Consider the following 18533-nt stretch of genomic DNA (forward strand, 5'->3'; position numbering starts at 1 on the left):
CTAGAGGGAGAGCATGAAATTTGTGAATAGATCTATTCGGGACCGACAATCCCACACCTGAATTGTTAGCTACAGTTAAGTGGGCATGACTTGGGTGACAAATTCTGTAATCGTACGACGCTTAGAGAAACGTCAAGGAGCTCATCAATCATATTAGCATTATTATAGGAACTCACATTAGTATCAAGTAACCTTTGTTTATTGGATTTCTTCTTCAATAGTTTTATTTTATTTAATAAGACTACCTACTTACTACACTGGAGGGTAATCCAGGGATCCAACCTTCGGTTTTATTTTAAGTAATAAAATTACTATACATATTGGTGGTAGCCAGGGTTTTCAAATAGATCATACATTACATACTTGTGGTAGCCAGGGTTTTCGAACTGGTAGCCAGGGTTTTCAAACAGATCAAACATTACATACTAGCGGTAGCCAGGGTTTTCGAACAGAACATACACTACATACTGGTGGTAGCCAAGGTTTTCAAACAGAACATATGTTTCATATAGTAATGAACAAACATGTTAGAAAATATTGGATTTTCTTGGAAAGCATGCATACATATTTCAGAACTTGATAACAATGGTTTTCGATACAAACGACAATTTACTTATAATGAAAAGAAACCATTTGTACAAATTAAGTGACTAGTTTTCAATACAAAAAGAAGCTTATGAACTCACCAGCTTTATGCTGATACGTTTTCAAAACCGCATGTATTCTCAGGGCAGCGATAGACAGGTACCTTCGCCAACTTTTGGAGAAGATGGAGCAATTTGGAGTCTCGGCTTTACCTTTTGTTAACTTTTGATGTATACAAACTACGCTTCCAAACAGATGTAAATATTCTTAATGTAATGTAATGTAATGGTTGTGTTTACTTTGATTGCTATGATACGATTTTTGTGATACTACACATGATGTCGTCCGGCCCCGGACGTTTCTGCCATTATTTATGACGGTTCAGGGGTGAGACATCAAACCAAAAGTAACTAAAACCATAACTATAAAACTATAAGCACAAAGCTTAGTGAATTCCACAAAATAACACATAACATACTTATCATTGGGCCTATCCCGTACATTAGGCCCAACCCACCATATTGGGACTAGCCCATAACATAATTTCAAGAGTCATAGAGACAACTAGCATCCTACAAAACGTACATTAGGCCTAGCGCTTCGTGATTCATGGGCCCATTCCAGCATATAAATGGGCCTAGCCCATCATATAATGGGTCTAGCCCAACATTCCATGCAAGAGTCAAAAAAGACAACTAGCATAACAGATCCTTTTGGGCTAGCATTGGTTCCTTTGACCAACGGGTACAGTGAGGTGATCACCTCTCCATCGGAAAGATCGATGAACACGTCACTGTTCCAAATATCATCTCTACCGGTCACCTATTCATTGGAACATGACCTAACTTAATGTATAATCATTATATTCAAAACAACCCAAGGTCAAACTTTGTAAAACTCCTTGTCAAAGTCAAAGTCAACCGAGTCAACCAGCTCAACTCGGTGAGTATGTTTGGCGTACTCAATAGGTACGCAGGGCGTGCAACACATTTGACCAAAGTCGAGGGGATGATCACGTAGGTGCAGTGTACACTTTGGTATGCCCAACGTACGTGGTTGCCACCCTTTCTTCCCATTAAGAGCTTAATCCTTAAGCTCTTTCATCTAAAATTTAGATCTAGTCCTCAAATTATGTTCTTAATTATAAAGTTTCCAACTTTATGATCTTGCATGGCTATTAAGTGCACAATAGTAAAAATCTTAACTTCTTAACTCTTTAAGACATCCTAGCTCATGCATGGAAGGAAACTAATGTCCCATATTATATTTTTATGGTTCTTAATAACTCCATAATGGATGAAGTTTACAACTTTATCCATTAGAATGGCCCAAACAACCAAGATCTAGTCTTTAAGTATCAAAGGAGCAAAAGTGCATATTTTCAACTTAATCCATTAAGTCCAAGTCTCCAACATTTCGATCTTAATCAATATAATGTTTAGATGGATAAAGTTTCCAATTTATCCATAACAAGGTCACAAGCTTTCAAGATCTAAACATTATGCACTAAAGTGACCTAAAGCACATAACACCCAAAAATAGCTAGATCTAACAAATACATCATCAAGATTCAAGCTTTATACCTCTAGAAGAAAGACCAAGGTGAAAAAAGTCTGGATCAACAAGCTCCAATGCAACCAACACTTATGCAATGGGCTCCTTTTTATCTAAGATGCACCAAAAACACTCTAAAGCACTCAAGAACACTTTCTTTTACTTATAAGGCTCAAAATAGGGTTAGCGATGTCAAAGGAGGGTGTTGGAGAGGTGGAGGTTGAGAATGGAATGTGTTAGGCGAAGTTACGGAGCTTAAATAGGGCCCAAACCACAAAATAGGGTTTGGGCACTGATAGCATTCACCATGCGTACTTCTGGTACGCCTAGTGTACCAGGGATACCCTAGTACGCCCAACGTACTTCGTGTACGCCCATCATATTAGAATAAGTCCAAAACATTCCTAACTTCTACCGCTCATAACTTGTTTGTTCCAAATCCATTTGCGGTGATCTTTATATCCACGGAAAGATATTGAGTAGCTCTACAACCCTGTCTAATTACTTTTGAATTAAAACACATCGAACTAAAATCCTTAATTCCAAAAAGAAGTTTCAAAAAACATTTTTCCTATCTTATCCTTCGACTCCAAAGCACAAACTGAACTCTTTGATCACATAATCTACATTACCCACATCTAAATGGGTCTTGTAACCCCCCGCAGATTCGGGCTAGTCAATTTAAAGATAATAAGCGTTAAAATGACTTTTTGATTGAAGATAAATTAGAATAAATAATCTTAACCAAATTTATAGTATATGTCACAAGGATTTCGTATATATAAAAACGCTGAAACGCGACTTATAACGGAGAAGTTAAAACTTGTCGATGTTTTGCGACTAAACCAACACGGCACCGCGTATCATAAATAGTGAATTTTTGACGAAATAATTTTTAGCCTTAGAGACTAAACAAAAGTCATAGTAAAAGTTAAACCAAGATCGTGCATATATAGAACGTCCAAATCTGACAACGTTTGAGGAAGTTGTGAATTTTCTAAGATTTAGCATAGTAGTATACAACCCAGAAATCGAATTTTAGATCAATCAGGTTTCAGCCAAAACAGTCTAATCAAGAATTAAAGATCTCGTTAATAGGAACTCGATAAAAATACAGTCGAAAACAGAGCTCATATGCGAAAGATATGAACGAAACTTAGTCCCTACTCTTCGAGCGCATCAAATTCGATATAGATTTGTAAATCTGAGATAGAATGAGAATTAGCCGATGGAGTCTAAATGAAAGTTGTAGCACTCAGAATTACCAACACATGGATATAATGAACATCGAGAATAGAGCTTGTATGTTAAAGATATGGACGAAACTTAGCCACTACTCTTCAAGCGCGATGAATTCGATACAAATTTGTAAATTTGATATAGAATGAAAATTAGCTGACGGGGTCTAAATGAAAGTTGTAGTACATCGAAATACCTATGCATGGACATAAAGAAAGTAGAAAACAAAACTCGTACACATAACATATTGACAAAACATAGGGCCTACTCTATGATCAAACCCCTATAAACAGATGATGAATTCTTTATATTTCCTTACTCCATTCCTCTAAACTCTCTCTAGAATCCTTTTTTCTTTCTTATTCGACTTTTCCTAGTTTTAGGGTGTAATAGTGAAACTCTGAATCATCAAAAAGCCAACGAAAATTAGTTTTCAGGGTTGGAGTTCTGCCCACACACTTTCCCGGTTTTCATTAAAAGCCCTGTAAGTTAAGTTACACTATTCTGTTTTTAGTGTAACTTATATTTATAATCATAAACCCTATAAATAAGATTTATCCGTAATTCCATGTCATTATACTGATTGATCTTCTTATGGGGATAATGTCCAGGTTGTGATTTAGTGAGGTGTTTAAAGTGAGATTTCCAAACATTATACATCATATACCACACAGGCCCTACCTCCGATATGATCCTACCTAGTTGTTCCTTACTTGATACATCATGAAAGTAGACTTTGAGTTAATGATAAATCTGGACTAATAATTAGTCACAATAAATATTAGACTAGAACTTAGTGATAATAATACTAGGTTACGTCGACAGAAAAGACAATTGTTAGAAGTGAAGTGTTGTCTGGATAATGGATAATCACATTAACAAGTGAGTGCATAGTCCCTTTCATGAGTATGGTTTTAATACAAGTATTAACTAAAGTATTAAATATATGTTTATATGTGAAATATTAGATATTGTTTGAAATACGTGTTAAGAGCATTTATGATATTATATGATGATTTATAATAAACCAAAATTAATTAAGATGAATATCAGGTAGAATCTTCTTAAGAGTACGGGTGTGATATATACTGAGGGTAGAACCTTAAAATGTGTCATTGATCCCAGAGCGTGGATTAGACATAGTCATTTATCCCTAGTTCGAGAGTACGGAGTGGACATAGTCCTTTGACATTAATCCGAGAGCATAGATTAGACATACATGATCTAGGAATATGGATTACGTAAAGTTGTTAGATTTAGATCCGAGAGTATGGAACGTTCCATTGTGAGGATCGATGGGTTGGAGTAAAATTGCTTATATGAGGAGAAATTATATATATATATATATATATATATATATATATATATATATATATATATATATATATATATATATATATATATATATAACATTGTGGGATTGAAATCCCTATGTACTCACTAGGTTTCCCAACCTAACCCACTTAGTCTATTTGTATCGCAGGTATTGGTGTGAAGATACATTACAATGAGATATTACAGGAGATGTAGCCTAGAGGTGTCTGATGTTGCCCTCCCACCTTGAGGTTGAGGGTTCAAGGTCTGTCATGGACATAAGTGGATTTAAGGTGTAGTTTAGGAGTAGGTTAGATTTTTCGTTCAAAAAAAATGAATGTAAGGTCTGTTTATGCTTATATTGTTGTATTAACGATGACATCCCGATGTTTTAAATAAAAATGCATTTCTTCGGAAATGCTTTAATAACATCTTTATCATGTCTTCTGGGAACAAATTCCACAATACTATTTTTCACAAAGGATACTCTGATTTTTTAATAAGCATAAACAAATCGGACTTTTCTGGCCGTGAAAATGGGGATGTCACAAGTCTAAATCTCTATTTCCCCAAAGCCCAAACCTTATGATACTTGATATTCGGGTCACAGCCCCGAATTATGAAACGACTCAAAACATAGTGTTAGAAGAATATTATAGTATAAATATTAAAACAAAATTGTTAGAATAATAAACTATAAATACACAAACAATTCTAATGAAATATTTAGAATATTCTAACAATTCTAGTAGAATATTAGAATATTTTAATATATCTAACAAATCTATTAGAATACTCGAATATTTTAACATTCTAAGAAATCTATTAGAATATTTCACGTATATTTCAAAAGAAAACGATAATTTTTATTTTTTTAGGTTTTTAATTTTTTTTGGGTAAATTAAATAACAAAAATAATATTTTAAAAAATATTGGATCTTTCTTTTTATTTTGCATTTTAGATTTGTTTTTTATTTATTTATTGATCTCCAATATTAGTAGTTGGAATCGCATTCTCATGTCTTACAAAATAACATGATCTCAAATGAATATATATATATACATATATATATATATATATATATATATATATATATATATATATATATATATATATATAAGATCGACCATTTTATTTAAATATTACATAAAACAATAAATATAATGTAACACCTAATTCTTGGTATCCCTATTATTCAAGTATTTTGTGTTTTTCTCTCTGGGACTCGATGAGTTGGAGGCCCAACTCGTCGAGTAGAGTCATGACCCGCAGATAGTTTAAGTAACCTACTTGACGAGTCGGGGGACTGACTCAACGATTAGTTGGTGGTTTAGTGAAACCCTAAATCTGGGTTTGCACCATATTTAAACACCTTATCTCAACCTCCATTGCCCTTATCATTCCTAGAAAGCTGTGTATCATAAGCCTAGCCATTTTTGAGTGTTCTAAGGCCATTTTGGTGCATTTGGTGGTTTGTGAAGCTTGAAGAAGAAGAAAGAAGCTTGAGAGTTCGAGTTGGGCTTAGAAATTCAAAGATCTAGTTCCATTTGCAGCACAATCAAGCTAAAAGGCCCATGTTTTGGTCTTCTATGTGTTTATTCATCCTTAGACTTGGGTTTTGGTCACATTTAGGGCTTTCCAAGCCATATTCGGGTTTGTAGAGAGTTATTTTGGTTCTTGACTTCAGATTTGAGTCATTGGAAGGGTCTCATGGCATAAAGGTGCCAAGTTTATGGCCATGAGAGCCCCATACATCTTGTAGAGAACCTTTTATGACTTTTTGAGCCAAAGCCCCAATGCATGTGCACCAAGGTTGGAGCTTTACATATTAAATGGATATTGGGGGCCAGATCTATGGTTTTGAGGTGTTAAGTCTCATCTAAATCGACTTTATAGTGTTGGTCAAGGATGGAATCACCGAGTTGTTCTTAGGACTCGGTGAGTCGCGGTTTAACGACCACCAAATCCTTTCTGTGGATGGACCAGTTGTTGGGGAGGAAAGTCTCGTAGATGTTAAGACACGAAAAGGGGACCTGGGAATCATGGGACTCGACACCTGGGAATCATGGGACTCGACGAGTGTATGAGCAGACTCGATGAGTCCAAGGCAATCTCCCAATCCTTGAAGACGAACTCAACGACTTGTTCATACAACTCGGCTCATAGACTGGACATGTTCTTATGAGGGAGATGAACTCGCCGAGTTCAAGGAAGAACTCGGCGAGTCGGATGAAGATGGTCCCGATGGTTTGAATGAAGTAGAAGTCAACGATTTCTTGCTAGACTCGACGATTGGAGTTAGGGTTGGATCGGGTTAGTTGAGTATGGATTCGACGAGTTGGTAGACCAACTCGGCGAGTCAGGTCAACTAGGTGTTGACTTTGACCAATGTTGACTCTGCCTGGTTTTGGTATTTACCCTAGTTAGGGTTGTATATTATGTCGATGACTTGAGGGTTGCCGTGTAAGGATTGAGGAGTCAAGGAGAGCCGACCTTCACGCCAAGGACAGTTCAGACACTACATGACGTTGAGGTGAGTTACCTTCCAGTAGGAGTGAGTCTAAGGCACCAAGGTTGGCCCACTAGTAATTGTTAGTTGGGATGGTTATCTTTGTGATAAATGTCTGGTCTGATTATTGGATATGTAAGTATGATAGACTGCTAAATATGTGAGTATGCTAGTTTGCTAATTGCCATGTTATATGAGATAGTATCAGTAGATGGGGCTAGTCCCGGATTCGGTCGTTAGGACCAATGGGTAGGTCAGACACCCCAGATATTTCTGACAGCATGATTATGATATGATATTATGTGTTAGTAGTAGAGGTGGAATAGTCCCCGTGTTCAGTTGAGATAGACCGGAGGGTAGATCAGCACCCCATAATAGCTCGACATGGGTAGCTCAGCACCCCATAATGGCTTGACATGCGTAGGTCAGCACCTTAGAATGGCTTGACATGGGTAGGTCAGCACCCCAGAATGGCTTGACATGGGTAGGACGGGTGCCCCAGAATTCCCAAGAATTGAAACTAAGCTTTGTGCTTGGAGTTTCAATTTTGGTTTTAGGTAGCTCTTCGTCCAAGGGGAAGGAGTCGGCGATGTAGCAGCGCATCACACACACACTTATGATTTCCGCTTAGAGTTTTCTGGGATTGTACTATGATATTTTGTTATTTCAGATGATTTGGTTTTGAAACATGATATTATGGTTTTAAGTATTGACATAATTTTGGCAATATTTTGATGAACCATTTTATAAATCACCTAATCAAAAGTGAAATTTTTTGCCTCGAATTTTGGGTCGTTACATATAATAAATTTGTTACATTTAAATATTTCAATTTTACAATAACAATAACAACAACAACAACAACAACAATAATAACAGCAGCAGCAGCAACAACAACAACAACCGCAACAACAACAACAGGCTGCTGCTGCTGTTGCAGCGACGACGACAACAAGAACAACAAGAACCACAACAATCACAACCACAACCACAACCACAACTTTAACCACAACCACAACAACAACAACAACGACAACGACAACGACAACGACAACAACAACAACAACTACTAGGTGGGAAATCCCGCTCTGCTGGGTTTGGATTTGATCATAGTTTGGGTTTTTTCTTGATCGGTTATGTATGTTGTGTAGCAGAGAGGTAGTGTGGGTTGGAAGCTGTCGATTTTATGAGAAACTATAGTATACTCTCTGAACTGATAGCAACAATAAAGTATTTTGCTATTCTTTTCTATTCCTCCATTTATAAACACCGTAAAAAAATGAATGTACATTGTGGTACTTTTTAAGGTTTCATATGGATTTGGGTCCCTTAAAGCTTGAAAGTAACAACGAAAACTGAAAAGGTCTTCCATTTTTGAGTAAACATGCTAAAACTAAGAGATTGAAGGGACCATTTTTTAATTTACTCTATTTGCTAGTAGTAGAACTTTTTGACGATACCTTATTCACAACTGTCACATTATCAGCATAAGATTAAGCATTATATCATAAAAAGCAACAAACAAACAATCTATGCAACTTTTTTCACTCATATCTGACTTACACTCAATCTACCTAAAAAAAATTAAGCTATTTAAAATGATATCTTTGAAACACCATATATTGAATTAATATGCGAATGAAATTCTTGAAGGTAACCTTATAACCTCTAGGTTTCTTCTTTCTTTATCAGCTAATTTAATCGCCTGGTCCACCCAATACTTGTTTACATTTGAAGCTTGAAGCCTAATAAACCAAAAATTAAGACATCATCATTAGAAACGCTATAACATTCAAAAAGATTATCAAAAATTGATGTCATATGAATGTATTCGTTATAGGACTCCGCCAATTTTTCAAAGTATTTGTTCGTTCCAATGATATTCTCTACATACAAAATCACTTGATCGGTTATGTGTTATGTGTTATATTTTCTTATCAGTGTAGTTGTTGTTTGATTGACATTGTTGATTTGAATAAGAATCATATTTAATCAAATAAACTAAGGAAAAAAGATTCTTGCACAACAAAGTATATGGATTCATGACCTAAAGATAGGATTGCCCCACTGCAACAATCTGCATAAACGACGATTTAAGAACTTGAATCTTCATAATATTTAGAGTGCCCTACAACAAAAGAGTCCCAATTAGCAGTTTATTGAAGTGATAAACACATTATACAATATGAGAGGTTGTCCATCAACAAAACCAATTAAAATTCCAAGTTGTTATTATGGGTAAACATACACGGGAAATTATTAGTCGATGGAATATGGCTGACTTTTTTTTACGAATAAAAAAGAACAAAAAATCAAAAGGATCCAATCTATGACTTTTATCATTATTGTTGTATCACAATGCTTTTGCAGTATAATGTCTAAAAAGTAATTTTTTTATTGCTTAGTTTTTTATTTATTATTTTAATGGGCAAAATACAGAAATAGCAATGAAATTTCGTTATATTGACTAATATATCATCTTACTTTGAAAGAGCTAGAAACAACATTGCATTTTCGTTGCAAAGTGAATGTAAGTTGCCATATTTGCTATTAAAGTAAATATAAAAAAATAATAAATATAAATCGAAGTTTGATGCAATATTGGATAACAATGTATGCCGGTTTGGGATGAACGTATATGTTAAAAGAAATAATCAATGTATTTTAATGTTACTACCTTGATGATAGTATCACAGTTGAGAACATTATCAAATATGACAGTCTTTAAGGAAATAATCAATGGAGATTTGAAGATTAGTTTTTTTTTTTTTTAGAAAATCCAAATTTTTAATTTATTTTATATGCTCTTCCCCTGTTAAAAAATGAACAAAAAAAGTTTTTTAATTTTTTCTTTGACGTGATTGATAAAAAATTAAAGAATATGGTAAATAAAAAGAAATTATGTAACTCATGGACTATATTTCTCATTTTAGGGAATTTCAAGTGCCATTTTGGATGTACAATCTAGAACCATAAATAGTAAAAAAAAAAAAAAAAAAAAAATGAAAAATTAAAATTTCACGTGATACGTATAAAATTGAATCTTAGTATAAACGATTTTGTTGATTGAAAATATTATTAATCAACTTATCAACAACAAACAAAAATGAAAAACCATCGAAATTATCCAATTCCATTCCATTCAGTAGATTCTGATTCCGATTCGAATAAGTACCTGGAAAGACAATCTGGTTTTGAAGCTTAATAACATGAAAGCTGAATTCCAAAATAAACCTGAAACACAAATACAAAAACATAAGAAAACAAAATTGCAAAATTAAATCAGTGTTCAAAATCTAACCAAAGGATGCAGTTTAGTTCAAATTATGCACTAATTTCATTTCAGTTCCTTCCCAAGATACTCTGCATAACCAGAATAAATCTTACATTTTGAAATGGCAACAAATTGAAACGCCATGGAACAATTTGCTCAAGAATCAAAATCATATGTCCACATGTAGATAGAAATATACGAAAACCCTAATTTGCAATCAATAGAACTGATAACACAAACATAAAAAAATGGCGAAACAACCTGAAAGATGAAAGGTTTGAGGGGAAGAAGTATAAGAATGCTAAATTTCTTATGTCTCTTGGATGTTACACCCCACACCCAGGTGAATTCAACCAAAAACAAAGCAGCAAAAAGGCCACCGGAGCAGCCCTTGCCGCACAACTACCAAAAAATTCCGCCACTGTTGTAGCCGCTGCTGCTGCCGCCGACGACCTCCATCAGGCAACGATGTCACTTCTACCATCGCAAGTAACAAATGCCGCTCTACCCTCCTTGATATTCCCACTAAGTGATCAGACGAAACCAAGAGACCCATCGGTGGGTGACGATGGGTTAGGAACCTCTCATACCTGCAATGTTGAGATGAGAAACGAAAGGGATGACTGAACTGCGTCCTGCTCCATTGTGGCGTTCAAAAACGCTTCCTGACCGTTCGCTAGCCGTAGTGGCTCTGTTGGTGTTTCCGCCGCCACGTCCGCCACAATTTTCAAAACGGGGTTCCGGTAACGATTAAAGAAGTGGTTGCGATGACCAAAGAGGAGCGGTGGGCATATACGGAACGAAAGGAGAAGTAAAGAATGGTGGAGTAATCGAGAAGCTAAACTAGATAAACACAAGGTATATTGCCAACACGTGTAGTAAAAATACAAACAATGACACCAAAAGTAGAAAAAACCCTTTTTAACATATACATATAAAGAAGGGATCATTTGTGCCAACCCTTTAGGGAGTTTACTGTTACTATAGGTGCACAACTTTAATAATAACAAGATGACGATATTGTTGCAGGCCATGTTGCACACAACTAAAAAAGAGCAGAAAATGGAGAGGATTAGAGAGAGCAAAGTACAAGACGAGATGGAGCAATTTTCTGGGTTTTCTCACTTCTTAAAAAACAAAGACGTTACAATCTATTTATCCTATCAATAAGCTAGAAATGTGGAACCACTAAACCACTTAATTGCTACTTCCTAAAGAAAAGGGAAAATGACCAACATGGCCTTTGAGAGCTTCTTAGGTGAATACTGGAAATAGATATAAATGAAAAACAAACATAAATGGTCCCCATACTTTCTGGATTATACCAACAAATTCCCCCTAATCCAGAATGCTAGATGCTCTTCATTCCAAGCATGTTCCTCATCTCTTTGAACTTGTTCCTTGCGAGTGGCTTAGTGAGAATGTCTGTCTGCTGCTCCACACTTGCAACAAACTTAACAATGACATCTCCTCGTTCGATGCATTCTCTTATGAAATGAAACCGAGTATCTATGTGCTTGCTGCGTCCATGGAAAACTGGATGCTTGACTAATTCCAGTGTTGACTTGTTGTCAATGAGTATTGTTACTGGACCCAACTTTTCACCTGTAATTTCTTGAACAAGTCTTTGGACCCATATGCCTTGGCATGTTGCCAAGTTTGCAGCCATGAATTCCGCCTCGTATGACGAGAGTGCAACACACAGTTGCTTCTGAGAGTTCCATGTCACCAGATTTTTGTTCAAGTAAAATACCATGCCACCTGTGCTTCGCCTGTCATTCACGTCTCTTGCATGATTGCTGTCAGAGTATGCTACTATTTGCATTTTTTCTTTGCTTCGTGTGTATACCAGACCAAGGTTGAGAGTTCCTTTTATATACCTTAGTATTCTTTTCACAGCATGATTGTGTTGTTCGGTGGGTCTCTTGAGGAACCGACTTACAACTCCAACAGCATACGAGATGTCTGGCCGCGTGTGGCACAAATATCTTAGCCCACCTACTATGCTTCGGTATTCAGTAGCATCCACTGGTTTTCCACTTTCATCCTTGGTGAGTTCGAGATTGTGCTCCATTGGGGTCTCTGTAGGATTGCATTCCACCATACCGGTCTTTTCTAGTAGTTTCTTTGCATAACCTGTTTGTTTCAAGATTATTCCATGCTCTTTTTGTGAGACTTCAATACCCAAGTAATATGTCAACAAACCCATATCACTCATTTCAAACTCTTGATTCATTTCCTTCTTAAACAAATCAATTTCCTTCTTGCTTGTTCCAGTAACAATAAGGTCATCAACGTAGGTACCTACAATCAATAGGCTGCTGTTGGTTTTCCTTATGTATACTGCATACTCATGGGCGCATCTTACGAACCCAATTAGCTTCAAATGTTTATCAAGGCGTGCATTCCATGCCCGGGGGGCTTGACGAAGACCATACAAGGCTTTAGACAGCTTGTACACCAATCCAGATTTGTTTTTCTGCACGAATCCCTCAGGCTGTGTTACATATACCTCTTCCTCCAACTTGCCGTGTAAAAATGTTGATTTCACATCCAGGTGATGAACGTGCCAACCATTAATCCATGCTAAAGCCAGAAGTATTCTCACCGTTTCCAACCGAGCCACAGGAGCGAATACATCTTCAAAGTCGATCCCTTGCTTCTGAACGTAACCTTTGGCTACTAACTTGGCCTTATGTTTCAACACATTACCATTGGGATCTCGTTTCAGCTTATATACCCATTTGAGACCGATGGGTCTTCGGCCAGGTGGCAGTCTGACTAGCTCCCATGTTTTATTTCTTTCGATTGCAGACAACTCAACTTCCATCGCCTTTACCCATTCCTTTTCTTTACTAGCTTGATTGTACGACTCCAGTTCTTCATTGTCAAGTGCAAACATCAGTTCATCTTCCTGTCTGTAGATATCTGATAGTCGTCGATATCTTTTTGGAGCCCTGCCTTCGGTTGATTCAGATGATGTCGTGTTCGAACCGGTTGAATTGATGAGTGTGATAGGGTTTTCTTCTAATGATGGTGATGGGCTATTGTGGGGTGTTTCTTGGGCTAACTCAAATGGATCAAAATATTCCTCACCCTGGGCCTGCTTAGTTAGGCTATCTTAGGGAATGCTGTCGTAAGTCACTTCTCTTGAGTTATTGTTGTTATCGACATTAAAAGGTATTGGATTTTCTTCTTGGCTTGCAACCTCATCTCCATAACCTTCTATCACAAACCGGATGCCAAGACTATCTTTGAACTTAACTGAGTTATTCCAAGACCATTCTCTATCTTCCTCAAAACATACATCTCGACTTACACAGATTTTTCCGGTATCGGGGTCAAGCAAACGATAAGCTTTGCTCCCAAGTTCCGTTCCCAAATACACCAATGGCCTGCTTCTGTCTTCAAGTTTCCTCATATGCCCTTTTATGACTTTTGTGTGAGCTGTGCAACCAAATACCTGTTGAACACGACTCTTTTATATGGGAAACAACAAGACTTTTATTATGACACTTAAGAAGAACTTACACTTTGTGAGACTACTACACACTTTGCTTTCTTTGAGGCTTTCTTGGATGGTTTGGAGCAAATGAGCTCCATACCTATTTATAGGCCTCTTAGGAAGGTTCTAGATACTAGCATACACTTACTACATACTAGATAACTCTAGAACTATCTAACATACTCTACATGCTTCCATATGTTTCTAGAACGTTCTACCATGTTCTGGAGAGGTCTAGGTTGTTCAAGTGTCTTCTAGAATGATCCATATCCTTCCAGGGTCTTCCATGTCGTTCTAGAGTATTCTAGACTCTTCCGGTATATTCCAGAGTCTTCCATAGTCTTCCATAATGTTCTAGAATCTTCTAGAGCATTCTAGAACAAGCTAAAGTCTTCTAAATAATATTTGTTTTATTGGGCTAGTGATGATCTTTAACACTCCCCCTCAACACTAGCCCTCATTCTTCGTACCATGTTAAGCTGACAGCGAAAACCTTCACACTTTCCAATACTCAGCCCTTTGGTGAACAAGTCTGCTATTTGGTCATCGGTCTTGATCTGCCGCATCTCAATTTCTTCCATCAAGACTTTTTCTCTGATAAAGTGATAATGCACTTCTACATGCTTTGTTCTAGCATGAAATACTAGATTTTCTGCCAGCCGAGTTGCAGATTGGTTGTCACAGTGAAGTGGTACTGCATAGTCAACTTTTTGATGTAAGTCCTCCATTAGGAGTGTCAACCATGTACTTTCTTGGGCTGCTACGGCCGCTGCTTTGTACTCCGCTTCCGTGGTTGACAATGATACTGTTGGTTGTCTTTTACTACACCATGATATTGGTCCTGACCCAAGCTTGAACACATACCCAGTGGTTGATCTTCGGGTATCATGGTCTCCTGCATAGTCAGCATCACAATATCCAACCAACTTGCAGTCTTCTCCTCTTTTATACAAGAGACCATAGTCAATTGTACCTTTGACATATCTCAAGATCCGTCGGGCAGCATCCAAATGAGGTTTCTTCGGACTTTGCATGTATCGACTCATAACTCCAACTGCATAAGCAATGTCAGGCCGAGATAAAGTTAGGTAGATAAGACTACCTACTAGTTGTCGATACATCGTTCCATCGTCCAACTCTTTTCCTTCATGAGCACATATCTTGGCATTTGGCTCTATTGGTGTTGATATTGGCTTACACTCCAACATGCCAAACTTTTGAAGTATATCTCTTGTATACTTTTGTTGGCAGAGGAACAAACCTTCCTTTGTACGATCAACTTCTAACCCCAAGAAGTGTTTAAGCTCCCCCAGCTCTTTCATTTGGAATCGCACCGATAGATTTTCTCTTGTTTGATGGATTTCTCTTTCGTCATCCCCGGTGATGATCAAGTCATCCACATAAACCAACACAATTGCCAACTTCCCATCTTTTTCTTTGACGAACAGGCTTGAGTCTGCATGTGCAACTGAATAACCACTTCGGGTAAGAAATTCAGCAATCTTACCATACCAGGCTCTTGGTGCCTGCTTCAATCCGTAAAGAGCTTTTCTCAGCTTGCACACATGAGTGGGATTAACTGCATCCTCAAATCCCTTTGGTTGGTTCATGTAGATCTCCCGATCTAATTCTCCATGCAAGAAAGCATTCTTCACATCCATCTGCCATAATTTCCAGTCTTTACTAGCTGCAAGAGCTAACAACACCCGTACAGTAGTTATCTTCGCCACTGGACTAAATGTTTCATCATAGTCCAATCCATATTGTTGTGAGAACCCTCGAGCCACCAGACGAGCCTTGTATCTCTCAATTGATCCATCTGGGCGACGCTTTATTTTATAAACCCACTTGCAGGAAATGGGTTTTAAATCTCTTGGTCTTGGTACTAGTTCCCAAGTTTGATTCTGCTCTAAGGCTGTAACTTCTTCTTCCATCGCCTTCTGCCAAGCTTTATTCTTAATTGCTTCTTCATATGTCTCCGGCTCTTTAACACCGTCTTCTAAAATGGCCGCATTAGCATACTTGGGATTAGGCTTTCGGATTCTTTCCGTCCTTCGAAGTTGTGGAGGCGGCGGCTCCCTTTCACCGGCATCACTTGTTTGAGAGACTTCTTGCTCAATGACATCAGTGTCGCTCGGATCATCAGGTGTATCAACACTTGACCAAATATGTGCAGTTTGCTCCCCCATCTTTTGTTTTAAAACTTCTTCAATATTTTCCGAGTCTGGTAGTACTTTCTTCTCTGAGGACCACCATGAAGATGCTTCATCGAACACCACATCTCTTGAAGTGTATCATCTTCCACTTGTTGGATCACAACATCTCCACCCTTTTCTTTGATTGTCGTATCCAACAAATATACACCTGACTGCTTTCTTGTCAAACTTGCTACGTAAATGACTAGGCACAAATACGTAGCAAACGCAGCCAAATACTCGGAAGTAGCTAACAGTAGGTTTCATGTTCCATAGTGTCTCAAATGGTGAGATGAAACCTAACCTTGGTTGGGGAAGTTTATTGATCACATGGGCAGCAGTTTGCATTGCTTCAGCCCAAAATCTTCCTGGGACATTCTTCGCGTGTAGCATGCTTCGACAAATTTCTGCAAGGTGCCGATTCTTTCTCTCAGCTACACCATTTTGTTGAGGTGTTTTGGCACATGTGAATTGATGACGTATACCACATTCTTGCAGATAGCGATTAAATTCTTCCGAGGTGTATTCTCCTCCATTGTCTGAGCGTAGACACTGAATCTTCTTTCTCACTTCTCCTTCGACCGTTGTCTTGAATTCTAGAAACTTTGAGAATGTTTCAGATTTTTCTTTCATGAAGAAAACCCACACATATCTCGAATAATCATCAATGAACGTCACCATGTACCGCATCCCGCTAACTGATGTCTGCTTGACTGGACCGAACACATCTGAGTGAATTAACTCTAGTGGCTTCTTTGCTCTAAAATTTGACTCCTTGTATGATAATTGATGAGCTTTACCATACTGACATCCAGCACAAACAACATCTGTTTTAACTTCAAGTTGAGGTAAGCCATTGAGCATGGATTTCTCCATTATTACCTTCAACTTGTGATAACCAACATGTCCCAGCCGAGCATGCCATTGATCTGTTGTCTCATTCTTACGAGTCTTATCTACATAGGCAGACTCTGCGGAGAGCACATAAACGGACTCCACTCTTCGTCCTTCCATTGTTGGCGTTTCTGATATTTTAAGATCTCGATAGACCTTCACATCTTGTGGGCCAAACAAGACGTAGTTGCCTGACGATGTTAGTTGCGATACCGACAACAAGTTCTTCTTCATACCTGGCACGTGATAGACATTATGTAGTGACACCATGTCAGATTTATTACCAGGCATGATTGTTGTTTTTCCAATCTGAGCAATTGGAAGTCGTGCATTGTTGGCTGTAAGTACCATGCGACTCCCTTTGTACTCCTTCACGTCTTGTAGTTTGTTCTGATCGCCAGTCATGTGATTGGAGCATCCTGAATCAATGATCCAGTCATTTTCATAGTCGATACTCTCTCCCATAATTGCCATGAGTGCCAACTCGTTTTCTTCTATGGCACATAATGCCTCAGCATCCCATTCATCCTCTATTTCCTTTTTGGAAGTTACAACATTGCTTTCCACAGACTTTTTCTTTGACCAACAATCCTTGGACATGTGGCCCCACTTTCCATAGTTGTTGCAGTTGCCTTCGAACCTCCTCCCCCGAGAACTCTTATTGTCGGTCTTTTGAGATCTCCATGGTTGTGAGGTTCCTGGTTGACTTTTCCCTTTGTCAGCATTTTTGTATCCTTCTTTAGAAGGTAGCTTGAAATTCCTCCGACTTTTATTTGTGTAGAGTGCTTCTTCTTCATTCTTCAGCGTGATGCCTCCCATTTGCTTAGCCATAGCTTCTTGGCTGGCCAGTAAATTCTCAAACTCTACTAGTGATGGTTGAACGGGCCATCCTTGTACAGCAGTAATGAAGCTTCTATATTCTGGCCTGAGTCCATGGATAATGATCCTTTTCATTCGAGCTTCTGCAATGACGGATTGCGAATCTAGTTCGGTAATCTCCCGACATATCGACTTGACCTTGTGGAAATATTGAGCAATCGTCATGTCACGTTGTGAGATTGATAATAGCTCGTTCTCCAAAAGTTGTAGTCTCGTATCATTCTTCTTTGAGAAAAGCATCACAAACGTGTCCCAAGCTTCTTTCGGGGTGTTCTCATCCCGAATATGCTCCAACATCTCTTCTTCGATTGTGGTCTTCAAGGCAAACATTGCTTTGCCTGCTTTGATTTTCCATTTGCGCAAAGCACCATTAACGTCTTCCTCTGGTGGCGTAGTTTCGCTTCCACCAACGACCTCCCATAGATCTTGTCCTTGTAAGTAGGACTTCATACATGTTTCCCACGTTTTGTAGTTGTTGTTGTTGAGTTTCTTGATTCCTCCGACGACTTGGAGATCACCCATCGTGTTGGCAGTACCTCGGTAATACCAAACAAGCTAGTTTCGACACTAAACTTGCAGAGTCA

The sequence above is a fragment of the Lactuca saligna genome, chromosome 3 (assembly GCF_052625555.1).
Source record: "Lactuca saligna cultivar CGN05327 chromosome 3, ASM5262555v1, whole genome shotgun sequence".
NCBI classification, from domain to species: Eukaryota; Viridiplantae; Streptophyta; class Magnoliopsida; order Asterales; family Asteraceae; genus Lactuca; species Lactuca saligna.